This window comes from Mus caroli, unplaced genomic scaffold (genome assembly GCF_978045245.1).
Source record: "Mus caroli unplaced genomic scaffold, Mus_caroli_1 scaffold_2, whole genome shotgun sequence".
NCBI lineage: Eukaryota > Metazoa > Chordata > Mammalia > Rodentia > Muridae > Mus > Mus caroli.
Window position 1 is genome coordinate 145,462,737 of NW_028227257.1, and position 26,207 is coordinate 145,488,943.

A 26,207-nucleotide genomic window follows, 5' to 3' on the forward strand; every position below is an offset into this window, starting at 1 on the left:
AGACTTAGAGGCTGAGGGAGCTACCTCTGTTTGGTGTGTGTCATTTTCATAGTGAGAGATCAAGAAAAGATGATTTGATGCTTCTCCAAACACCCTCTGTGGACGTCCATCCAAGCATCCTCTCTGTAGATGCTGCTTAAGCCTCCTCTCTGCACTCTCACCCAGTTGCTAGTAGTCACAGCCAGTCACATGACAAAGTAAGAAGTACAGATTTGCCCCTTGCTCATTTTCAGGGAATCAGTACTTGGAGATACGCATCTAATTGACAATATGTTTGTTAATATAATAGTTTCCTCATTATTTATCAAGGGTACATTTGAAGACCCCAGTGACTACCTGAAACCTACAGGATTTTCTGTGTACCGTGTTTTCCCTCTGTAGCTTCTCCAGAACCAAGGGCAGTATCACTGTGATGTCACCAGATAACAAGCTGTGACTGTTGTGATCCTTCCCAGCATCCAGCTCTGTCAAGGGCTGTAGTTACACTCTGACCTCACTCTTGTCTTTATGACGTCACCCCTCAGGACCTGCCCCAGCCTCAGGAGTCATCACAAGTCTCACAAACAGTGGGGATACACTGGATAAAGGAATAATTCTTGTCCTGGGCTGTTTTCATTGGGATGGCACAAGATTTTATTATGTGAAGCATGGTATACATTTGAAAACCCATGACTTGTTTGTATCTGGAATTTTCCATTGAATATTTCAGACTGTGACTTACTATAGATAACCAAACTCTCAACCTGTTCTTCAGCTTTTTTTTTGAGGCAGGGTTTCTCTGTGTAGCCCTGGCTGTCCTGGAACTCACTCTGTAGACCAGGCTGGCCTCAAACTCAGAAATTTGTCTGCCTCTGCCTCCCAAGTGCTGGGATTAAAGGCGTGCGCCACCACGCCCGGCGTTCTTCAGCTTTCTACAGCTTTGCAAACAGGACTCCTCTTTTGGGGGCTCACCCTTGATTTTTCCTCCTGTATTAGTCCACTTTCCACTGTGACAAAATCAAGAAGAAAGGCTTATTTGGGCTCATGCCTTCAGCAGTTTCAGTCCCTAATTGCTTGGCTTGGTTGTTTTGATGGTAGTGTAGCACAGGATAGAGCAACCCCTGTTGGCTGATTCCTCCTCTCCAGCCTCGGCTCCAACCTTGTATTCTGCAAGAAGACAAGGCACCAAGCTCATTGGATATTTTGATCTTTCTAAGCACATGTGACTTCCAGGGCTCTGCAAAGGTTGTGCTTTAGCCTAATTCTTGACCTCTGTCCCGCATACTCCGACTTCTGCTCCAGCCTCAGAAATTACAGCAGTTCCTTGGACCCTCTTTCCCCTGCTTACAATGTTCCTTTACTTCCTCCCAAGTCTACCCTCTATAGACTCCTACTCATCCTTCAAGACTCAGTTGAGCCATTGCCCTTTCTCCGACTTCAGTCTCTGCATTGTGTTGTAGGTGGAGGGTCTGGCATCCTGCAGGGTGGGCCTCAGCTACATGTCTGCCAGGGGTCACTGTTTCTTTCCTCTTGAGCTGTGAGCTGATAGAGTTTGAGAATTCATGGTTGGCATGCGTTATAGACCACAGAGTTCTCTGGTTGGCACACACCAGTGTTGGTGTGGCCTGTGGAGATCTGCTTTGGGCCTTTGCTTGCCCTTTTTAAAAATTGTATAAGTGTTTTTGCTAACATGTTAACATGTGTGCTAAGTGCACTGTGTGTGTGCCTGGTGGCTGCAGAGGTCAGAAGTAGCTATTAGATCCCTTGAAACTGGAGTTATAGATGGTTGTGAGCTACCATGTGAGTTCAAGGAACAAACCTAGGTCTTCAGAAGAACAACACATGCGCCTAACCTCTGAGCCATCTCTCTAGCATCATGCCTCAGTCCTTGACGGCTATGAGATCTGAGTCCTGCACCATCGGTTGGCTACTAGGGACGTTGCCTTCTCTCCTGAGAGGAGGCTGGTGGGAGGGGAGGCATTGGGGAAGTGAAAGAGTTGTTGAGATTTAGGCCAGACTGGTCCCCATGTAGGCCAGAAAGGTCACCATTTAACACGCTTACTAACCCAGAATTATTTCTGAGAATCCTTCCAGATCTAAAAGAGGAAGTAAGGATAGATTGTCCAAGTCTCAGCCAGGGCTGGGTTGATCTGGTGTCCAATCTCCACCTCAAGGCTGCAAAGCTTTGGGGTGCAGACACGAGAGAGGCTGTGGGACTCTCCTGTGGAAGCATGGCTGTACCCAGAGCAAGCTGGGGTAGAGGGGGAGCATGTAGCCAAAGAGAGGCCTGGAAGCTGAGGGAAGGGAGGGCTTGGCGCTTCTTAGAGGCCGGAGAGTGACAGGTCCTGGAATAAGGAACTCACCTGACTCCCAATTGATTACATGACTCTGGGGGGAATTGGGGAGGAGTCTCGAGTTGCTATATCCAGAATTGTCACAGTGGACAGTTCTAGATGTGAGATTGTGTAGTCCTGGGAGGACAGAAAAATAGGAATTACTTCTCCATTTTACCGGTAGGCAAACTGAGGCTTAGAGTGCTCATGTCCTGGCCAAGAATGATGAATGAAGTGGGAGAAGTGAGTCATGCAAGTCAGATCTTTGAATTCCAACAGTGCGTCTTGGAGCCCCTGGTAGCTCCAAGGAGAAAGCATTCTGGAGACAGGTGCTGGGTCTGGAGGAGACTCTTGCCTGGGGCAGAGGGAGGGGGGCGGGACTGAAAATGCTGGAGAGAGAAGTTAGGACTAATCCTGTCACACAGCCCCTGTGTTGTTTTCTCACACACGCACCTCCCACCCCCTACCCCCGCCATGTTCTTGCCTGATAACAGGCCACCATACCTAGTTTAAGAGGTACTGAAGATCGATCAAACCCAAGTCCTCTTGGATGTTGGACAAGCACTCTGCCAACTGAGCCACAACCTAGACCCTAGGACTTGTTCTTAATAAGCCTTTCATTATTATAAGCCCATGGGCCCCTCTTCAAGAGCTTTGCTCATGAGTTCAGTGATCCTCAACCTGTGGGTCGAGACCCCTTTGGGAGTCGAGCAACCTCTTTACAGGGACTGCCTATGACCCTCAGAAAACAGATATTTACATTGCAACCGTAGCAGTTGCAGATGTTCAGGTATGAAGTAACAATGAAATGATTCCCAGGGTTAGTGGTCACCACAACATGGAGAACTGTATTAAAGGGCTGCAACATTAGGAAGGCTGAGAATCACTGGTCTAGATGCTTTAGTCTGGGCTGTACTGTAGTCTAGGCCACTGGAAAGGGGGCTGTGGGCTGAAAGTGAGGTGGCCATACCCCACCTGGTTCTAGTGGTGCTGGCTGGGGTGTTGTGGGAGCCTCAGTTTCCCTGTCAGCTAGACAACACAGGGCACAGATTGATCCGATAATCTCCCTGAACAGCTAAACAAAAGACCGAGGGAAAGGAGTCTGACCCACAGGAAGTGAATTCTCAAAGCAAAACCCACAGAGAGGAAGTGCTTGCTATTCCCAGGGGAATCCCAAGTTGTCAGCTTGTTCTTGACCTGTAGCTATGAGGAAGTCATCTTCCAGGTGTACCTGCCTGGCCATTCACAGTGGCTCTGCCAGGCAAGCAACATTTGTACAACTTCCCTCAATCCATTCTTGAATTTGTTAATTCATTTAGGGTTGATGGAGCCCTTTCTGAGTGCTGGGCTCTGCACCTGCCTATGGAGAGGTGAGAACTTCGCTAGGGGAGACCACACCTAGATGTCTTGAGTGTGCACTGAGTCTCCTAGGGGATGTGAGATAAGTCTTGACCTCCTCTGAGGTGACTAGCTGGCTTCCTGCAGATGTGGTCTTCACACTGAGAGTGACAAGGGATGTTCCCGAGGCAGACGAACCCTCCGTGAGAGCCGACCCTCTCCAGCCCTTCCTGTATCTGCTCCAGGAGGCTGAGAGCTCTGTTGGCTGGAAGGCAGAAAGGAAGCCAGAGGAGGCGGCAAGCCTGGTACCGGTCAGCTGCGCAGAGTGGTATTATTAGTGTTAGCAACATCCAGAGAACAGCTGCCTGCCTTCCCCCTTCTAACAGAAGGCGGTGAGTGCTTATGTGGAAGTCCAGCTGTCCCTAGGAGGAACTTGTCTGGCATCAGGTCTGGGAGAAGCGAGGACACTCGCAGAGTCAGCACTTGGCTCCCCAAGCGTTAAGAGCACAGTCTGGAGTTGAGAATGGATTTCGATGGATCCTTACTTAGGAAAGTCTGGTTTTGTGTGTCAGACAGTATAGTGCAAAGGAAGGCTAAATAATATTTCTAAATGCAAACTGGACTGAGTGTGCTTGGGACGCCATCTTTTATGTGTCCCAAATTTTTCAAAAATCACCACAGAGGTGCTCAGTGGCTGAGTCCAAACACCAAGCACCCCCGAAAAGGTGCACCATTCAGAGACTGTGGCACGGATAGCAGGAGACTCCAGTACCAGGGCAGAGAAGCAATGAGTCTAGTCTGCACAGGACATGGTGACTTGCTCAGTGTGATGGGTCACTGTCCTCAGGCTGCTTCCTTAGAGTTCAAGGTCACTCTGACTGACCTGGGCTGTGTCCCTTTACATTCATGTGCAGAAGTACCGGAGATGCAGAAGGGGACATTTATCTGTTTTGTTCTTGACACAAGCTGGGCAGCTGCCATGTCTATCAAAGGCCCCTAGAGGCAAGGGCTTCGTGGAGCTACAGAGTTCTGTGGTCAGAGAGGTCCCGGGGGAGTGTTGGGAGGGAGGGGCTATGTTAATGAAGCTCAGAATTTCAGTGTCCCCAATGTGAGATGTTGCAGACATCAGTGATGCCATGGTGGTGGAGGTGTAATAGTCACCCAAGACCCTGCTTTTATATCCTGGTTTCAAGGAGCCTTCCAGCCTTCCCACCCTCCCACCTTGGCTCTGAGCTGCATCTTTCCTTGAGGCTCAGTTTATCTGTAAAGGAGAAGGGTTTGAGGATTGACACTTAGCATTTCCTTCAGCTGTGAAATGTCTCTGTGTCCGATTATCGCCAGGCTGAGCCTACAGGAGCAACTCTTTGCTGGTGGGCTTTCCTGCCTTTTTTTTTTTTTTTTTTTTTTTTAACCTCAGGGTGTGACAGCTGAGCAGCCACAGCAGTCAGGGGTGAGAGGACCGAGTGGCATGGTGGCATGTTGTGTGTTCAGAATAGGCCAGAGTGGAGTCCTGCGATGCAGCTTGGGCCAGCACCTCTGATTCACTGCATGTTTGATTTTAAGATGAGTTTAGCTCATTGTGTGTTCAGAGCCTTTCATTGTTGCGCATAATCTATGGCTCATTCATTCGGTAAGGCACTGTTACGTGGGGCCACAAACCACAATCTGTGAGAAGCCGTGGTGCTGGACCACCATGGAGCATGCTCCACATCTGGCTTACCAGGAAATGGTTACAGTGTTATCTTGAGTGAATCAAGGCTTGTGCTCTCAATAGGTGAGGTACAGGCTGCTTCAGGCAGCCCTGGCTGAGGCTGTACTTCCAGGAGCCGGGATCATCGACTGCAGTCATTGCTGTGGAATTGTCCCAAGGATTCCATTGAGTGCTCAAGGCAGCTGTTGCCACCATGAGGGTAGGCTGGTTAATAGGATGACAGTCACTTTGCTCACAGCAGCCCTGGAAGCAAGAGTTTGAAGGCTGTTAATTAGGGAATCAGGGTCTTCTCTTTAGGAGCAGGAACATCAGAGGAATTGCCTGCAGTATAGCAGAAAGCACTCAGTAGCGCTGTGACTTTGATGGATTCTTTGAACAGTGCTTAATATTTGCTCAGCGTCCCAGGGAAGATTGGGGCCCCTTGCACTGCTTCCAAACAACATATCAGAGACCTACAACTGAGTGACCTCCAGGAACAGGGAGGTACTGATTCTCGGGACTGGTCATTTTCCTCCTCCTTGACCAGCGGCTATTGCATACTGAATTCAAAATGGCTTCCCTCTGGTGCCCATGGTTAGTCCCGGCCTAACCTTCTGAGCTATGGTCAGAGGGAGCTGACCTTCTCAACAGTGCTGGGCCTTGCTTTCTTGGAGCCAGCTGAAAATAAATGCAAGGCTGTTTCCTTTGTTGCTAGGCAAGATGTGCTAGGGTCAGGGGACAGGTGATCAACCTAGGTGCCTGGCTTGATAGGAACGACTCTGACTTGAACCCACAACCCGCTGGGACCCGAGAGTCAGAACACAGCCCTGCTGATTTGCATACTGCTTTTTGTCTTAGCACTCAGGCAACTGGTCTTTTGGTTGTTACAGTAAAATGACTCAAATTTCAGGGTTCTGTGGGCCACATGGCGAGGGCTGCCCGGGGGGGGGGAGACACGAAACCTCCCAGCTTGCTTTCATTTTCTCTTCTATCCCTGCAGCAGGTAGAGCTATGGCTGACTCATGATGGGGGCTGCGCTAGGGCAAATCCATAGTGACTGGAAAATAAATCGAAAATTTGTTGAGTGCGGCTAGCTAGAGGAACACCAGGCTCAGGGCCCTATGTGGAGTGTGTGTAGGGTCTCAGTTTTTTGATTCAGGATTGGGGTCCAGCCACTGCCCAGTGTCAAGATAGGGTATCTTACTGCATACCATTCACCTAGAAGAGATGCAGATCTGAAATGCAAAGTGTGGTTTCAACAGCACAGGATGGCATCTCTACCATCAGAAAGTTGAAAGTTTTAAGTCATCCATCATACGTCTGGAAACCTCTGGAATGGAGGCTCTGCCGTCTGCCGGTGAAAAGCCGAAAAAGAGGTGTTGTCCCCCTTACTCTCCAGGCCCCAGAGGTGAAACATGGCTCCCTCCAGACAGAGGCTGGCGTTCACTCTGATGGGACTCTTGGACCTTGTAAGGTTTGGAGCAGAGAGGTTTGGAACGGAAACAAACCCGGAAGCAGTGCCTTTGGCAGCCTGAAGTCATTCTGCCTTCCCGAGCAAGAGTCTAGAAAGTCCACCGCAGCCTCTCCATACCCAGCAGCCAGCCCCCTCATCCTGGTGCTCTGGGGCCGTGTCTAGGATTTCCTGCCACTCCTCCCATGCAGTTTCCTTTTCCTGATCTGCTGGGCTTAACTTGATGTTCAGATTTGCTTTCTCCGAGGGATGCCACTGGGACATGGTCTTCACTGCCCGAGCTCTGCTCAGCTCACTGCTTTTGCAGATGGGCAAGCTTCTGGCGAAGGAGGTGGTCCAGGAACCAGATTATTCTCTCTATAGCTCATGCTTACTTTTACTCGTTCTTCATGGCAGCTAAGTGACAGGACAGGGATGGATAGCGCTCTGGCTTTACAAAGGGGGAACATGAGATACACAGATTAAGGAATGCTCTAGAACCACATGAGAAGAAAGGGGGTTGGGACTAAGACAAGGCAATGAGATGGTGCACACAGCAGAAAGAAGACCCCCAAGCTAGCAGGGAGAAAGGAAGTCCAGCCTACAAAGGGACGGGGCCTCTGAGGTCTCTGAGGCCAGGCAGAGCTCCTTAGTCCTGAGCCCCTCCACCCAGACTCCTTTGGTCATTAAAACACTGGCCCCAAATTGTTCATTCTGTGCTGCTAGCCTCTTATGAAAGTGCGGTGGCCAGGGAACCCTGAAGAGGAGGGTGGTGGCCTGGGGCCCAGTGCTGGGGCTTTAGCAAAGATGGCAGATGCTCTTTGGTCCCTTTTAGGCAGCTTATGCCACAGAGCCAGCTACACACTGCTTGCCCATTGTGCAGGTCACACTTCCTGTTTGCCACTGGGACCCAAGTGGAACTTTGAGTGAAAGATGAGAGGGTGGATAGAGCCTCCTAGCCAAAATTGCACCAGTTGGAGGTGGAAAGATACCAAAACAGGCTAAACTTTCCTTTCGAAGCTAGGGAAACTGAGGTGAACAGAAGTTTAAAGCGAGTGAGAACCTGTCCTAGCTCCCATAGTTTGCCAAAAGTCCTGATGTGAGATTATGAAACCCTCAGATGAGTCCTCCTTTCCACATTCCACAGCTGAGGGGTTGGGGCTGGCACAGGTGTCTGTCTGGGCTGGGAGGAGTCTTTTCGTGAGATGAGCTCTGTGAACAGATTATTTGCAAGTCAATACCAGCAAGCACACTTGAAGCCACCTCTCCTGGCAGTTTATATCTACCACAGGACTGTGTGTAGGGTGCACATCAGGCAGCGAGTTGCACGTGCCTAGACAGTGGCTTGAGCACAAGAGGGAGTAACCTGGTGAGTAACTTCCTGGCAGTGAGTGGCAGAACCCTGGAGGGTAAGGAGGTGGTGACTGGCTAAGAGGGGAAGGCTGTCTTAGTATCTGCTGCCTTTTAGGCAGCTTTGGTGTTGGCCTGCTACCCTGAACTCTGATTTAAGGGAGGAGGCAGGGCGTAGTCTCCTAACTGAAGAGAGCAGAGTACTGCTTAAGGCTTAGAGTACTAAAGACTGATGCTCCTCCCTGGTGCCACAGTAGGGTTAGAAAACCCGAAAGCAAGGTGAGAGAGGAGGATCAGATGCAGAGCACATGCAAGGCCACATACATGCACACCCACACACACACACACACATGCACACAGATGCATGCACACACACAGATACACCAAGATAAAAACACATCCATGCACAAACACCGCAGAAATCGCTAAGGTTAGCTGACCTTGAACAGTGTGTTAATGGCCTGGAGCCTCTGTGTATTGGCTCCATGGAGGCTGTTGACGAATGACACATGAGCAGGATCTAGGAAGAGACTGTAGGCTGCTCTCCTTGAGCGGCGTCTCAGTGAGTGTGGCTGTGGCTCTCCACTCCAGCGCTTTGTTTTACTTTCTGTATCCCTATAACCTGACACCAGTGGAGTGGCTGACTGTATTTTGGGAGCTTTCCCTCCCCCTGGTCACCCATGAAGACTATGTTTTAAAGGAATATCCCGGGGCTTACCCCCCCACACCAACCCGGCAGCGTGGCACCCTTCTTCCCATTAGAGCTCTTGAGGACACCGTTGCACATCGGGGGGTCCATGTACAGCACCCCAGACTTTTCCTGGCAAACAGACAGTCTGGCTGCCTTCAGTGTCGTCCTCTTTTAAACATTTCTTCAGTTTATATGGCCTGGAGCAGGCTGGAGGGGTGGAGGTCTGCTCTTCATCTGGGTTCCTTCCCCATACAGGACCTGTGCAGACGCAGAAGGGACAGAAAGTGACCAACAGAGTGGCTTTCCGAGCCGCAGTGAATTCTGTCCTGCAGGGAGAGGGGAAAAACAATCCCCGTTGGCACCCGGTCTCTACACTTCCCCTTTTCCTCCTGGGTTTGTGGTTAAACTTTCCAAACCAGACAGCTTCGGAGGAGGCTCATTAGAAGGGTTATTTTGGTTCCATTTTTATTTGAAATTTACTTAAAAACAGCCAAGAACCGGAGGGCTTAGACAGGAAGACCATGTTGCTTGCCGCTCGTTTCTGTTGGTGCAGCAGCTTGGACTGCGCTGCCCCTGGCGTTGGTGAACTTGGCTCCTTTTGCAAAGGGATGACAGAAAATATGGCTCACATTTATGCAAAGTCAACACTGCTTGCTCTGTGACTTTTTATTTATTTCTATTTTAATCTTTTGAGTGTTGGGGAAACATCTAACTTATTTAAATACATTTTTGTCTGGTTACAAAAAGTCGTATGTTCTCATCACAGACTGTGCCAATGCAGCGAGCAGAGCGGAAGCCCTGGCCATCCTTCCACAGACAGAGAGAGGCTCCCTCCTCCCTCTGTGGCCCCATTTCTTCTGCTGGTCAGTTTCTTTTCCTTCCAGGCCTCACCTTCGCATTAGTGTTAGCATTTTAGGGAATAGCATGAGGGAGTTGTCCAGTCTCTGCATCTTCCACAGGGCTTGGCACACAGTAGGCACTTCATAATTATTTATTGCTTGGAACAGGATCTGGTGCATTTCCAGTATTTAGAGAACAGAAAAGCCCAGATGGCAGGTGTGGGAGGTCACATGATCTCTCAGGTACCTGAGGGTCTCAGGACTCAGCACTGATTTTCTTCTGACAAGTCCAGCAGTCTGGTGAGATTGGGGAGATACTGTTCTGAGATGATATCACAGCATCTGGTTGCAGCCAGGAGTTTCCCAATATTTGTAGACTGCTGCTGCCTGAGATTCTTTTGGGCACCTGCAGTTTATGTAGTAAGTTCAGTCTAAAGTGCAGGGGACAGTTAGCATGTGAGTGCCAGCATACGGTTGCTAAAAGTATCTGCAGGGATGCCTACGCTGAGATGGGTTCTGCCACTGTTGAGTAGAGAGGTAGCTGCTATAAGCCATCCCTACCACATCTTTGAATCAGCAACTGGTACTTCCCAGTGAGCTTACTGGATGCTGAAAGTTGAGTTTTTTATTGAGGAAGCAGTAAACGTGGCAATTGTGATTAGTGTTACAAATGGAACGTAATTGCTTAAATTCAAGGTCAACCTATCTGAGGACGCGGGCTATAGTAGGAGTCCCTGCTTTTTATAAATTGCTTTTAAGCCCAGCAGGGTAGCACACACCTCTGATCACAGCACTCAGGAGGCAGAGGTAGACTGTGAGTGTGAGGTCTGCCTAGTCTATTAGTGGGTTCTAGGCTAGCCAGGGCTACATAGTGAGACCTGTCTTTTTTTTTTTTTAAATATATTTTTAAAAGTTGAATTTATTTATTTGTATGTATATCAGTCTTTTTACTTGTAAAATCTACTTCTAATTGTTCTATGACCCAAAGGTGGGGAAAACATTTATTTATTTATTTTATTCTTTGTGTGTGTGTGTGTGTGTGTGTGTGTGTGTGTGTGTGTGTGTGCGTGCACAAATGCAGGCACCATGGTATGTGTGCAGGTGGAGGTCAAAGGATAACTTGCAGGAGTCCAGGTACAGAACTCAGGTCGTCAGGTTTGGCTGCAAGTGCCTTGGCCCACCAAGCTGTCTTGCAGCCTCATCTCCACTCTTGTGTGGAGATGGACCATTTATCCTGGAGCAGCTAGGGACTCTGGAGTCTCAGAGTTGGAAGAGGACAGAATCTTCTTCTGTGTACCTTGTGTGTATGTGTGTGTGTGTGTGTATATATATATATATATATGTGTGTGTGTGTGTGTACAAGATTGTATGTATATATATATACACACACATATAGTAAGCAGGCAGAGAGATGCGCTGAGGCATACTGAACAGCAGATGAAAGAACTGATGCTTGAGTGCTCAGGAGCCCACCTGGCGAAACCTGAGTTGTCAGTGAAGAGCATTTGCAATGGCTGCAGTTACTATAACCATCCAAATTAATGTGGTCATATAAGCTACAGATCCTTGGTCTTCAGACGTTCACAACCTGAAATGGGGGAGGAGACAGGTGTGGCGGTTGCTGAGGGAAGAGGTAAGGGATGCTAAATTAATGCTTAGCCAGGGGAATTCAGAGAGGGAAGTTCTCCATGCTGACCAGGCCCAGTTGGTTCCGGCTTTGACCCCGATGGACACAAGTGTGCTCTGAGCTTGTTCCCCTCTCTATCGGACGGGGCTAATGGAGTGTGCTCCTCGGGGGTATTGGGTGCCCCATCCCTCCCTCAGTCAGCAGGTTAAGTCATCAGGTCATCCTGGGTCATTTGGGGGGCTGGTGAGTACAATCACCTTCTTGAATCTGCTCCGTGACACAAAGAAGGTGAGCCCTGGAAGGTCTGTGTGAGCAGTTAAGTGCTTGAGCCCACTCCCATCTTATTGATCAGATTAGCCACACAGCCTTACCCAACCAACTCCAGCGGGCCAGGAATTGAGATCTCGCCATGAAGGCAGAGAGAGCTGGAGATATAACTAGTCAAACAACCCCGAAAACTCCCCAAGGTTGGGTGTTCCTTTTTGCGTCAAGCTTGCCGGAGGCAGCTCAGGAAGCTGAAGACTGTGTTGAGTTCCCTACAGAGCAACCTCTTTGCTCGGAGGCTGGGGAGCTGCAACCAGAGACGAAAACCCCAACATTGCCTCTCCGCAGGGAAGAAAAGGTATTCAAGGGCTGTCTGCTGACGCTTCTGGCGGAACAGAGGCCTGAAGCTGGGGGTAGGAGAGGTGACCATGAAGGGGCCCGTGGTACCCACTAAGAGGCTGAGGACCCTTGAGGGACCTGTGGGGAAGGCAGAAGCAAGGAGACAGAGCTGGGTTTCTAGATGATCTCGTAGCCCCAGCTGTGCGGTGGTTGGTAATGGAGTGCCTCTTTCAGGTTCTCACAGGGCAGCACCTCACCTGCCTTATCCATGTGTCACTGAGAGTGAAGCTCACTTTTGCAATGGCCTGTGCTTTCATTAGAGAGCCCAGAACGGGGCTTGGGGGAAGCAGAGCTATGTGGACATTTCTGGAATGTTTCCAGTCAGTTGAACATGTTTAGGAAGCCAGTCCCCAGCCCCCCTTCCTCGTTCTCTGTGGTTTCCTAGTTTGTCTCATGGGGCAGTTTGGATGGCAGCATTTTCACCTCACGCCGAGTTGTACTGCATGCATGCTGCCCTCCCTTCCTCCACACCTCAGTTTACTCACCTGTAAAATGGGGTAGCTCAGAAGATTGGGGGCATCGGTTGAGAGGGAAGGAATGCAGAGTACAGGCCTTCATGGTAGCCTCAAAATCCTCTTGAAATCCACGGAGCTCAAAGTGAACAGGTGAGCGAGGTACCGGTGAGGGAGCCTCTGTTTGGACACTCTCCTCTGCAGGGTGATGGGTTACCTCAGGGCCCGTTTTCCATTGAGCACGGAGATCCTTGGGACCCATGAGCTGTGTCATTGTCGAGCTTGGCACTTGCCAGGTGTTGATCCTGGTATAAAACAAATATTTACCTGACAAATGAGTAAACTTAGCCTCCTCTGATTTGCACCAGTGGCTGGTCAGCTTTATTTTTAAAAATTATCATTTGCTAGACAAGTGCTCTACCACTGATCTCTCTCCACTAACCTCCTTCCAGATTAAATATATTTATGTGTGGCATGGGTGTGTGTGTTTGTGTGTGTGTGTGTGTAGTTGAGGGGAACTCTGTGGGAGTTGGCTTTCTCCTTCCACCATGTAGGTCCTGGGAATTAAACTCAAGTCACCAGGTTTGAACAGGTTCACTGAGCCATTTTGCTGCTTCTGTTTGCAGACTTCTTTTGGGATATGAGCAGGTAATAAAGAGCTCCTGGCTTTGCCTGAACCCAGCATGCATTCCCACCAAGTCATTCAGGACAGCCACCCGAGTCCTTGGGGTTTCCTGCTGGGGGAGCCATGGCCCTGCTTCCATCCAAGGCTGTGGTCAAGGCTTGGGTAGTAGGGAAGGTGATTCAGAAGTGTTCTGGGAATTGCTCAGTCCATGCCAAGGCCAGGCTAGCTGTTTTCAGGCCACGGGTACATGGTGGACTCTGGAGACACACAGAGCAAAATGTGCCAGAGTCTGTGAGGGAGAGTTCTGGAATAATCATCAATGTGAACGGAGAAACTGTTGTTTATTGGGAACTGGTTAAAGGGACCTCTGCCAGCATTTCATGGGTGCCATCTCTTTCCTGTGTCTGAAAGAGTGGCTTTGCAGGCAAGCAGGAGAAACCAAGTGTTTATAGAGTTGCCTGAGGTCATTCAGTCAACACCACAGGCTCTCCTGTAGATGTAGGCTCCACTTCTGGCAGATGGGGAGGTAGGGACAGTTTGTTCCTTAGGCACAAGGGACAGTAACACAAGCTGCTGTTTCCTAAGTACATTTTGGGTTCCATGAACTTTACAGATGAATTTGTTGATCTTCTTGGTAATTCAAGGACTAGATGACTTTTTAAAAATCGGTTATGGGGTCTTGCTGCATCACTCAGGTTAACTTGAATTCCTAGGCTCACGAAATCACCTTTGAAAAGCTGCTGTGATTATAGATTTGAGCCACAGAGCCTGGCTAAAGCATCCCTACTCAGTCTACTCCATCTGCCCTCCTCCTGCAGTGCTAGGGCTCCAAGACCTCACTTATGCTAGGCAATTAAGTGTTTCAGGGCACTCTATTACCCCTGCTTTATGGGTTAGTAAACAGGCTCGGGAGTGCATGTCCAGGGTCACAGGGCAAGAAATGTTCCGGTCCGTGAACAAGAGTTGTCTCATTTCAAGAACAGACAGAAAATAACATTCCCCAGTGGCCCAAATTTGAGTTATTTTGTTTGTTTACTTGCTTGTTTGTTTGCGAAGGTATTATTTTTAAACTTTCTGCTAAAACTTCTTCTATTAGATATGAATTCCTGAAAGCATTTTTATGCTTGAGTCAATTCATTATAAGAGTTTGAGAAAAATATAATAGGAGGAAAAGAAAATCCAAGACAGAACAATCTCAGGATTTTCTAGTAAATTCTTAGATTTGAACACCCCTGGACCATACACGACTCACTTTGAGTCAGTTTGTCTGTCTCCCCCTTTCAAGCATCAAATCAGGCAAGTCGCAGAAGTTATAAGAGAGAGGCAAGAACAGCAGAGGTGCAGGAGGAGTGAGGTGGGGATGTATAACGGTTAGCGCCCCTCACTTTTGAGACAAGACCAGGATGGCCTCAAACTCAGTGGTCTGCTGGCCGTTGCTCCTCAAGTGCTGAGATTCTAGGTGTGTGCCATCATGCCTGGCTGGTGATGGTTAATTGAGACTACGAGCTTGATGGGATTTAAAATCACCATGGAAACATGCCTGTGAGTATGTCTAGGAGGAGGATGCTTCCAGCAAGGTTGAACTGGACATGGAAGAGCTACCCCAACTGGGCAGCACCATTCTGTGTCCTGGAATCTTAGACGGATGACAAAGGAGAAACCAGGGCCCAGAAGGCTCAGTGGTTAAGATTGCATGCTGCTCTCACAGAGGATACGAGTCAGTTCCCAGCACCCACATTGGGCAACTCACAAACAGTCTGTAACTCCAGCTCCATGGGAACCGGCCACCTCTGCCCTCCAGGGATATCTGTCATGCGTGTACACACACACTTAAAAACAAAAATAAATTTCTCCCTTTTAAAAAATTCAGCTAGCTGAGCATGGGGATTCATGTCTGTGGTTGTACTCAGTGACAACAGATTCTCTTTCCTTGCTTTTTGGTAGAAGACAAGACAAATATGTTACTCTAAGAACTGGGCCTCTGTGCCACCATGGGAAGGACTCTAGATTTCAGCTGCCATCTGAAAGGATGAATGGGTATTAAAAACAGACCCAGTCAGGTGTGCTGGTATAGACCTGTAATCCCAGCATTTGGGAGGCTGAGGCAGGAGAGTCACAAGTTCCAGGCCAGACTGAGCCACATAGCCCTGTTTCAAGAACTAAAATACAGCCTGAGAGGACCCAGTCTGGAAGGGTAGCCGGAGATAACACCATTGAGTCACACTTTACTAAACTATTTTCACGGCGGGGGTGGGGGGTGGGGGAGAGGGAGGGGCAATTTTGGGATATCTCCTCCATCTGTCAGCTGACTCTCAACAGGAACAAACCTGGGCAAGTGTCTTAGTCAGGGCTTGTGTTGCTGTGATGAGACACCATGACAAAATGCAAGTTGGGGAGGAAAGGGCTTATTTAGCTTCCACTTCCAGATCATAGTCCATCGCTGAGGGAAGTCAGGACAGAAACTCCAACAGGGCAGGACCCTGGAGCAGGAGTATCATGATGCAGAGGCCATGGAGAGGTGCTGCTTACTGCCTTGCTTCTATGGCTTTTCTCAGCCTTCTCTTATAGCCCCCAGGACCATCAGTTCAAGTATGGCACCATCCACAGTGGGCTGGGTCCTCCCCACATTAGTCAATGAATAAGCAAATGCCCTACACCTGGATCTTAAGGAGACATTCTCTCAATTGATGGTCCCTCCTTTGAGATAACTCCAGCTTGTGTCAAGCTGACACAAAATATCCAGCACTCAAGGCATCCCTGAGGTATGAGTGGAAGAAACTGTTATGTTCAGTGGGAAGGGTGGCACTCATGTGGATATGAGGAGTTCCTGGCTCTGGGGCCTTGCCCATGTTACCCAACCTCGGAGCTGCAATTTCCCTGCCTGGAGAAATAGGCAGGTTGCCCAATGGCTGTGGTGAGGGTGGAATGAGACCATTATTGAGATTATCTTGGGGCTGGAGAGATGGCTCAGAGGTTAAGAGCACTTGCTGTTCATGCAGAGAACCGTGTTTGAGTCCCAGACACCCTTGGCAGCTTACAACCATCTGCAACTTCAGTTACAGGGCATTTGACCACTCTTGGATTCTGGGGACCGCGCACATGTGTATATAGCAAAACACTCATGCACACAATTAAAAACATGTATGTACATACATATCTATGGTGGGGAGGGGAGGAAGAGAGACAGGTTTGGAGCAAGGGTGGCCGTGAGCTCACAGAGATTGGCCTCCCTTCGTTTCCAGAGTGCTGGGTTGAAGGGCATGTGCCACCATACCTGGCTTTTATTTTGAAGCATCTTGTGTAGATGAGCTTGGCCTCACTCCGAGCTGCATATCTTACAATCAAACAGTTCTGAGTAGAAACAGGGATACAACTGGCTGTTGAGTTCCCCATTCCTGAAGGCTTCAATCAAGGGTACTTGAGAAAGAGGGTTAGTGGAAGCCTGGGGGGACTGACCAGTTACCACCGGCATAAAAAACCTGAGAGACTTAAAGCAGGGATGGTAAATGGACGTTTTCCTTTTAGGTCATCTAGAAGGCCCTGCTGTTTTTCAGCTAGGGGCCCAGCATTGAGACAGCAAGGTTGAGGTGTAGGAACTGGCCCTGGGAAAGCTGACATCTGCTCGGTGGAACACTAAGAAACAGGAACAGGCCAGACTGGAAATCTCTGACTCTCAGCAGCTTTGCCTCTGACTAGACAGAGACCTGCTGCTCTCCTTGCATGGCCAAAGCATGTTCTCTGCTCCTGCTCCCTGGGTGGAATGGCTTTCCTCTGCCCAGAGACTGATGTCCTCCAATCATTGATAAGTAGCTCTCCTGGCCCTAGACTACGGCATGTCTTCCAGCTCTGAAGGAGCAATGATTGGTTCCAAAGCCCAGAACTTTCACCTGGAGCCTAGCTGTATGTTCTAGGTGCCAGGGACCCCCCCTCCGGCCCCCCAGGGCTGCATTACAGATATTCGGAGAGAAAAGCTGGCCTACCCTCTGCATCTGGTAGGGTTGTGGGGGAGCTGAGCAGGTGTACTACACAGAGGTTGCTGAATAGAAATGGAAGGGAGAGCTGGGACAGAACTGGTGTAGGAGACCTACCTGGGGCCTTTCACTGTGGAACACAGCGTGCATACCTTATAAAGTGTCAACAGGACCGGTTTCTTCCTTAATTAAAGCATGAAGGGACTATATTAACTCTAGGCCACAGAGGAAGGTCTGTCTTAAAGCTGGTCCGAGCAGGCGATGTGCAATGTGGTTATGTATTGCTTGGGAAGATGAGATAGGGGCCCATGAGATGGCTCAGTGGGTAAAGGTGCTTGCTGCTAAGCCCGATGATCAGAATTTGATGCCTGGGTCTTAACAGTAGATGGAGAGAACAGAGTCTCAAAGGTTGTCCTTTAGTCATGTGTGCTGTGTATCCCCAAATATCACGCAAAAAAAAAAAAAAAAAAAAAGAAAAGAAAAAGAAAAAAAAGATCAAACAAATGTAGTTTTTCTCCTACCTTTTTCTTTTCAAGGCAGGGTTTCTCTGTGTAGCCTTGAATGTTCTGGAACTCACTCTGTAGACCAAGTTGGCCTTGAACTCAGAGATCTGCCTGCCTCTGCTTATGAACGCTGGGATTAAAGGCATGTGCTATCATTGCTCAAATGTAAATTTTAAAAAAACTGAAAGAAGAAAAAAAAAAGGTAATAATTCCATTTTCCCAGAGAGAGCTGAGTGTCCTCCCTGGCAGATTCATAGGAGCCTATGCTCCTGACCACAGAGCTTCTTGAGGCTGCCACCATCATTTCAGAAATGTTGCTAGGAGAAAAGCCACGGCCATAGCAATTTGGGGACAAAAGGGTTTATTTAATCTTACAGCTCGTAGTCCAGCATGAAGGGAAGTCAGGGCAGGAACTCAGAGGCTGGAACCAAGGTAGAGACCATGCAGGAGTCCTGCTTCCTGGCTTGCTGTCCTTGGCTCGTTCAGCTTCTTTATATAGACAGGCCACAGTGGGTGGGGCTTCCCACATCAATCAGCAATCAAGATATACTTTCAGAGCAGTCTAGTGGAGGCAATTTCATTTATTTATTTACTTATTATTTATTTATTTAATGTATGAGTGCTTTATCTGCATGTACACCTGCATGCCAGAAGAGGGCATCAGATCCCATTAGAGATGGTTGTGAGCCACCATATAATTGCTGGGAATTGAACTCAGGACCTCTGGAAGAGCAGTCAGCCAGTACTCTTTAACTACTGACCTATCTCTCCAGCCTATGGAGGCAGTTAATTGAGGTTCCCTCTTCCTGAGTGACTCTGGTTTGTGTCAAGTTGACAAAAACTAACCAGTTATAATAGCCGTGGGAGCATCAGGCTAGAAATCTCTTCTCAAGACTGATGAGGCTGACACACAGGCGCTTTCCTCACACAAATGTGACAGCATTGGTGGAACTGAGCACTGCAGTGTGGTAATCATGATGGTGCTTTCGGAGACAAAGCTGTGTCCTTCTCAAGGACAAGCCCACTTGTCCTTCATGAGGACAAAGCCATTTAGCTCTTGATGTTCTGCGTATGTGGCTCTCAGTAGGTGCCAGCTTCCACACAGATGTTATCATTCCCATTTTACAGATGTAGCAGCGCAGGCACAGCGGCATCAAGTAAGCCTCCCAGGATAGCACGCCTCACGTGGCAGAGCCATGGCTGGCATCCAGACCCTAGATCTCTTACCCAGCCTGCTCCAGCCCTTCCGTCACCCTGAGACATGATCATCCCCATCACACAGGACAAGAAACCCAAGTCACTTTGCCCCCTGGCTCAGCAAGCTTGCCTTTTGTGACCATCCCAAACAGACTTGGGACTGAACAAATGACAGCTAGCAAGCTTTGTGTTACTAGTGCTCTCTGCCAAGAACACTTAATCCCCACATTCCCACAGAGGTAAGTGGGGTAGGAATTGCAGCCAGAAGTGACTTGAAACAAAACCAGGGCTCCCCACTTCGAGGGTGAAGCTGTCACTTCTTCCGGATGGACAGTGTGAACAGACCGAGGCCTGAGGGTGGCATGGTGACAGTCCTCACCCCTCTCCCGTTTGTACCCACCTGCCCACCACACTGAGTGCAACAGCTGACCTGGGGAGTATCCCTTGGAGGCCCCCAGGGAGGAAGGGCAGTTCTGGGATGCATCAGGGGAGTATCCTAGCTGGGTGGGCTGACTCTCAGAGCATCTCCCTTTATGTAGGCCACGTGGAGGGCAGAAGTGAGGGCTCTCTGGGGTAAAGGAGGGAAGTTGCTTCCTGTGTTCTGGAGTGTGGGAGAGTTGGGATCGGCAGGAGACCCCATGAGGAGCTGGTAATGACTCAGTTGATGAGGTGTTTGAGGAGCATGCTCAGAGCCCTGTGTTCCATCTCCAGCACTGCAAACATTTAGAGACCCCCCCCCCCCCCCCGCTACCCTGATGCCGGTCCCTTCCCCAGTGGCCTCCCTCCCATGGAAGACCTTAGCTGCACCCTCCCAAGGAGTTCAATCCCAATGAGGAATCTAGGAGATGGAAGAGGCAGGACCTACCCATGATCCTGGGGCCCTAGAGAGTGAGGTGGGCAGGGTGGGGGTTGGGGAGATGGTGTCAGAGTGTACCAAGCTTCCACAGGGAGCTTTCTGGAATTTTCCATCCTTAGCAATACACATGGAAAAAGCCTGTTAATGAGGCCCACTTGTGTGTTCTAATCAAGCAGACAGGTCTGTGTAACCACCATCTAGACCAGAGCTTGCCACCCCTAAGGAGCCTGCCGTCCCCTCTTGTAACACCATGAGTTAATTTTACTTGTGTAGGACTTTAAGTTGAAGCATATAGCTGATACCCCCTCTCCCACCTTTAAAAAGACAAGGTTGCAGGTATCCCAGGTTGGCTCCAAGCTCTCTGTGTACTTAGGCCTGGCCTTGGAACCCTGTCCACCCGTCCCAAGTGCTAGACAGATAGGCCCTGTTATGACATGCCTGACTTAAGAATGTGTCCTCTGGGTCAGTCTCCTTTTGCTGAGTACTGAGTGCTGAGGTCCTCCTGTTGATGTGACCTGGCTGCAGCTTGCTGGTTCTCATCGCTACAGAAAGGTTGCCATTGTGGCAATTGGTGGCAACTTCCCACTTCTGTTGGGTCTTGGTCCAGTGTGGGATGTAGCTGATGCTCATCACTTGGAAATAGACTTGAGAGAATGACTGTATCTCAGGCATGTGCCCTGTGGGTTGAATGGATGCCATCAGAGAGGATTTCAGCAAGCTATTAAGAAGAACTTCCAGTCCCTGAAGCTTATGGTCAGCTGGCTCCTGCTCTCAGAGGAGGAAGCCGTGAAACTTCCTTCTGAGAACAGGAGGAAAAGGCTCAATTCCAGGCTGAGTGACCTGGGGCCAGGCCTTGACTCCTTCCTGTCTGGCATTGGCCCCCTCCCTGTTGTCTAGGGTTCCCAGACTTCCCGGCAGTGTCCCAGTCACTTGGGGAGGGAATGGGACAGGGGGTCCTGAGTACCATCTCCCTGCTTGAGCCAATGTGTGCCATAGACAGTGTTGCTTCTGAGAACAATAGGCTTTTGGAAAAGCACAGCCGGTGACAGGGTGCTTCTGTGCACACAGTGTGCAGGCCTAGTGTGCACACAGCCTGAGTCTGAGTTCCATCCCTCATATCACATAACTGGATCACATAACATATACCCATCATCTTAGGACTGTTGGGGAGGCAAGATCAGAAGCCCTAGGTTGTCGTTGGCTACACAGTGAGTTCATAGGCTACTAGGGATCCTATCTCAAAAAGGAAGACAAACAAACAAACAAAAGGTGGGCAGGGTTAAGTTGTCCCTCAGGAGTAGGTATGGGTTTCTGAGGCTGTCCCAATTGCATTATGGTAAAGGCTTCTCTATGGAGATTTACACCATTTTCTAAAGTGCAGTGTTCCACATAACTGTGTGGCTTCCAGAGCCAGGCTGTGGAGGAAGAGCTTATCTCAGAACCATATTTAGGCATCCCATCAAAGTGCCTCGTCCGCTCACCTGCCTCTGCCCCAGGCTGTGTCATACGCATCTCCGTGGCTGGCTGTTCCGGGGAGGTATCACTTGAGAATGAGTGCATCTCACAGGGCTCCCAGTTTTCCCTGGGACTGGGTGATGTGGAGGGTGGTGGCCTCATCTCTTGTGACTCCTGGCCTGGTTTGGTCCTGCAGTTTTTCCTCTGGGTGAGGAAGTCAGAGGACCAACCCAGAGCCCTGATTCTGCCTTGCTGCGTAGACCTGAATCAACAGCCCTGATAAACAGCCCATTTCCCGGGGCTGAGGGAACAAAGCCTGCGGCTGCTGCCGAGGGATCTGTCTGCCCACCCCACCCCTCCTCTTCCTGAAACAGCTGTTTATTCTTTTGACAGGAGTTGGAACCCTGTACCTTCCTTTCCTCTGCTGAGCCCTGCCTCCTTCGGCAGGCCAGAGCTCGACAGAACTCGGCTGCTTTGCTGTTTGCTTTGGAGGGAACACAGTTGACCATGAGGTATGTTTAAAGGATTTGTGTCTCCTAGCCCTGGGTCACCGAGAGCTACTGTTAGGTCACCAAATGGTTCCACCTGAGGGAGGACCCTTGCTCTCTTCCGAAGCTTTCCTTGGTCCCTTCTGTGATTTGTTGTCCTTTCCCTTTTGCTTCTGAAACAGGAGCTGGTGGAATGCTAGCTGGGAACTATGGCATTCTGCTTCTCTTGGCAGTTCCCGGGGCTATGCCAGTCAAGGCTGCAGCCTGGAGTTCTCTGTGTGGGGTTTGGGTTGATGGGGCTGAGTCTTGGGCAGGGCGCGGTGGGAGAGTGCTGACTCTTCTCTGCTCTGGGCTGTCTCATACATGTCCGGTGGCTGGCTGTTCCTGGGAGGTATCACTTGAGATTGATTGCATACCATATAACACTGCTCCCAGGGACAGCCCTGCACTCCCCTAGCATCTCTGCTGTAGAAAATGCTTTGATGGTGGTTCCTGGGGGCAGCCAGGAAAAACTGTAGTTAGATCCCAACGTTAGACTTCCTAAAGGAGACTGAAGTAGAGGCGGTGAGGCAGATGTACCTTCAGAACAGGTTGTGCTGCCCATGGTGGTGTGTGACAGCTGTGTCTGTAGATTTAGTCAGAGTCCTGGCTCTCACTTTCCTGTATCTGTGTTTATTCTGACCCTAATGGTATTAATATTTTCTCTGTGTGTGTGTGTGTGTGTGTGTGTGTGTGTGAACATATGTGTACTTATGGGCCTAGAGGCCAGAAGAGGACATTGAATCCCTGGGGCTGGCACTATAGATAGTTAAGAGCCGCTTGGTGTGGGTTTTAGGAACCAAGCTGTAGTCTCTCTGTAAAAGCAGAAAGCCCTCTTCCCACTGAGCCATCTCTCCGGCCCCAACTCCGATTCCAACCTTCTTAATGAAAACATGACTGAAAGCTAGTTTTTCTTTCTTTTCCCCCATCCATTGTATCATGTTTCTCTCCATGGGGAATTTTATAATAAAATGGTCTCCCCTTATTCTAACACTGCCCCACTGCCCAGAACAAGACCTAGAGGTAGACACTGTGACCTAAAATCATTGCTTCTGAACATGGTCAGCAACCTCGTGCCAGCCACCTCTTCACTCAAGTGTGGTCTCGACCAGAAAACAGAGCCGTGGGCACCACAATGACCATTGGTGAGTGTGAGGCGGATAGGACATACAAGTGAGGACAGTCAACACCAAGCACACCAGGAGATCCCTGCTAATGGCAGAAAAGTGATCAAGTCAGGCCCCCCAGTTCATCTGAGGAGAAGCTGACCCTACCTAGTGTTTGGGCTCTTTGGGGGTGGGGAGGCGACAGTCACAACAACATGGCAATCCTGAGTAGCACAAAGAGATCTGAGTCTTCCCATGACGGTTGGCAGGGCCTTCGGAGGCCAACTCCTGGGATGAAATCCCAGCCCCAGAGCTGTCTGCTGTGCACACGGGTAAGCTGATTAACCCGACGAGCCTGTTTCCATGTATGCACAAATGGGATTAATAGAGTTACATCCCAGGACCATTGTAGTGGAACTGAAAGACAGCTGGAGAATGCTTCAGCCTGGGCCTGGCTCAGGAAGGAAGCAGGTATGAAGCTGACTTGATGGGGGACGGGGCACTTTAAGAAAAAGAATTTAAAGTCATAGATACAATATTCCCTAGGGAAGTGACCATGTAGACTGTGAGAAGGGGTATATCATGTAAGTGAAAACGGCCAAGTCCTTCAAACAAGACACTCAGAAATCAATAAAATGATGGAAAAGCTGGAAAATTGATGGGATGTGTGGAGCTGTGTGATACATGTACTATATTTTGGCTGCAAATTAAAAAAAGTAAAATTTTTTCTACTTTTGGTTATACCCATGCATGTGTGTCAGTGTAACGGTATGTGTGCATGTGCACATGAGCCCAGGTGCCCTCAGAAGCCAGAGGTGTTGAATTCCCCAAGTTAGTTGATTATGATCTGCCTGATAGGGATGCTAGGAGAGCGGTGTGCACTCTGACCTGCAGAACCATCTCTTCAGCCCCAGGGCCGCAGACCTACTATCTTTACTAGGATATTCTAGACCAGAGGTTCTCAACCTTCCTAATGCTGTGGCCCTTTAATACTGTTCTTCATGTCACGGTGACCCCCCAACCATAAAATTATCTTTGTCGCTACTTCATAACTGGCTTTGCCACTGTTATAAATCATAAATACCTGTGTTTTCTGATGGTCTTAGATGACCCCTGTGACAAGGCCATTCATTCAACCTCAAAGGGGTCATGACCCAAGGTTAAGAACCACTGTTCCAGTGGCAATTTCTTTTTATTTTAAATTAAATTTATTTAGTGCGTGTGTGTGTGTGTGTGTGTGTGTGTGTGCGCACACGTGTGCATGCAAGTGTGCATGCATTTGTGCCTTGTATGTGGGGGTCAGAGGAAAACTTGTAGCAGTTACTTTTCTCTATCATGTAAGACCCCGGGACCTGGGGAATGGAAGTCACTAAAGAAGCAAAATCAAAAAAGGAAGGGAGGAAGGGAGGGACGGAGGGACGGAGGGACGGAGGGACGGAGGGAGGGAGGGAGAAAGGAAGGAGAGAAGGAAGGGGAGAAGGAAACCAGAAGACAGGTTGGTTCATTTGGTCTCCGTCGTAGCTGATGTTCAGGAGTGGTTGTTGCTTACTACGTAGCACTGGGCAGACTTGTTTTTGCCTCATAGTTCGTTGTTATTGTGTCTGGGATGGCCTGGACAGCTTCCTGTTCAGGTGGCTTCAGGCAGATTCCCTAGAGTGTAGTCCTTGTTCCTTGATAGGTAGTACAGCTGGGCTGGGTACCAGTTTGGGGGAGCACTGGAGGCTTGGTACATCGTGACCCCTGAACAGGAAGAAAGTCAGGTCTGGATGCTATATAAGGTTCTGGGACCCTGGTGAGTAAGTGGGGCAGTTCCTTGCTTCCTCCTATAGCCCCAGTCAGCTACCAGAGCTAGACAGAGCTACCTGGACTCTGATATAAATAAAGCTCTGTCTTATGAGGGGACCCAGAGGCCCAAGCTGCTGGGGCCTGGTGAGCCAGCATCTGTACTACAGTATAGATAAATTGGTCGACTGAGGAGTCTATCATTAAATCATCCAGTCTAGGAAAAGTATACAGGCCATGGCAGCAGGGTGAGCCCTTGTGCATGCCTAAGGGATATAGATGCCTGGAACTGACTTCCCATCCAGACCTGGGTAAGTGGAGAAGCCTGGAAGAGAAGCCTGGTGCAAATGACTTCTTTATGGAGTGTGAAACTCTGTTTCCAGGGCAGGAAGCTGACCCTTGGCCTTCTAAGAGTGACCCTCGGCCACTTTCCTGCCTGATGTTGGCAAATGCCTTCTGTGGGCACTCATAGGAGGCAGTAGGGCTACTCAGCTACAACCTTGTCCCAGATTGGGCATAGTAAGGTTTCTCTCAGCCTGCACCTGGGGTCTCGGGCTCATCCCAGCTGCTCTGTGAGGGGTGTCATATGAGCCTGAGATTCTTGTCTCTGGTGAACACTCAGTTCTGCATTCCTTTTTGGAACCTCTCTCCCTAAGAACATTGTCAGGTTATAGCTGCCGTTTGTGGAGAACATGCCGACTGCCTGGTACAGCATGCTTTGCAGGCACAGTCTATTTCTGTCCTTTGTAAAGCCCCAAGGGAGATCTTTGTGTCTCTATATTACACATGGGGCAAAACCTCAAGTTAAAGCAACTTCCCCAGGGGACACATCTGGGACCCTGCCATGGTCAGAGTCACCACCTAGTCTGATCTTTACCTGTAGTGCTGGATTAAAACACTCTTGGATATAATTGAGGGTTTGGGGATACCAAAGGCGGGTGCTATAGGCAGAGGATTAGTATAGAGGTGGAATGTTCCCTTAGCATGACTAGTGTAGAGAGTTCTATCACTAGAAACGTGTGTGTGTGTGTGTGTGTGTGTGTGTGCAAGTGTGTGTGAATGTGCAAGTGTGTGCATATGTGAAAGTATGTATGCAAGTGCATGTGTGTGAGTAAGCATGCATGTGCGTGCACACATGGATGTGTGTATGAGTGTGTGCAAGTGTGCACACGCACATGTGTGTGAGTGTGCAAGTTTGTGCATGTATGAAAGTGTGCGTGCAAGTGCATGTGTGTGTGCGCATGTGTGTGAGCATGCGTGTCTGTGCACACACAGATGTGTGCATGTGTGTGTGTGCGTATATGTGAGTGTGTATTTTGTGTTTGTATGTGTCTGCATGTGTCTGTGTGCCTGTACGTGTGTGTGTGTAGCTAACAGGCAATGTCCAGGTTGCCATTCTATTGTTTTGTTTGCTTTTGTAACGTTTGTCACTCCTTGACACTCTTTAGCTTTTTGTCTCGCCCCCCCCCCCAGCCCCCCAGGGAATGGAGGGTCCCCAGTGGCCTTGTTTACTCGAATGCCTCTGTGTTCAAGAGCCCACTGCTGCCCAGTAACCTAGTTCATGGTGGCTGATGGGTCAGAGTGGTGCAGGACTGAAGTCCCTCAGGACTCTCATTGATTTATTTATGCCACAAACATTATGGGTGCATCTACCAAGCCCCCTGCAGGGCCTGTGCCAATCTGGACTCATCCTGCCTGCTCATTCCTTGGGAAGGAAAGAGTGGCTTCCAGGCCCAGGGGCTGGAGAGCACATCCTAGGTTTGGTTTCTTTGG

General features: G+C 49.4%; 1 protein-coding gene and 1 pseudogene across 7 annotated transcripts in view; both read left to right on the forward strand.

Annotated features, from left to right (window-relative positions):
• Positions 1-6,976, forward strand: part of LOC110290353 (transmembrane emp24 domain-containing protein 9-like) — a 49,273-nt pseudogene extending 42,297 nt beyond the window's left edge.
• The window catches only part of Ggta1 (glycoprotein alpha-galactosyltransferase 1 (inactive)), a 67,878-nt gene that overhangs the window by 14,385 nt on the left and 27,286 nt on the right, over positions 1-26,207 (forward strand). For 6 of the 7 annotated variants that reach the window (XM_085834977.1, XM_021155949.2, XM_085834980.1 and 3 more), the window contains exon 2: positions 21,413-21,531. The gene's annotated coding sequence lies outside the window, so the exon portion shown is untranslated. Of the gene's footprint in view, positions 1-11,847; positions 11,920-21,412; positions 21,532-26,207 lie in introns of those variants that run through there. The other variant, XM_085834978.1, reaches the window with a different exon arrangement.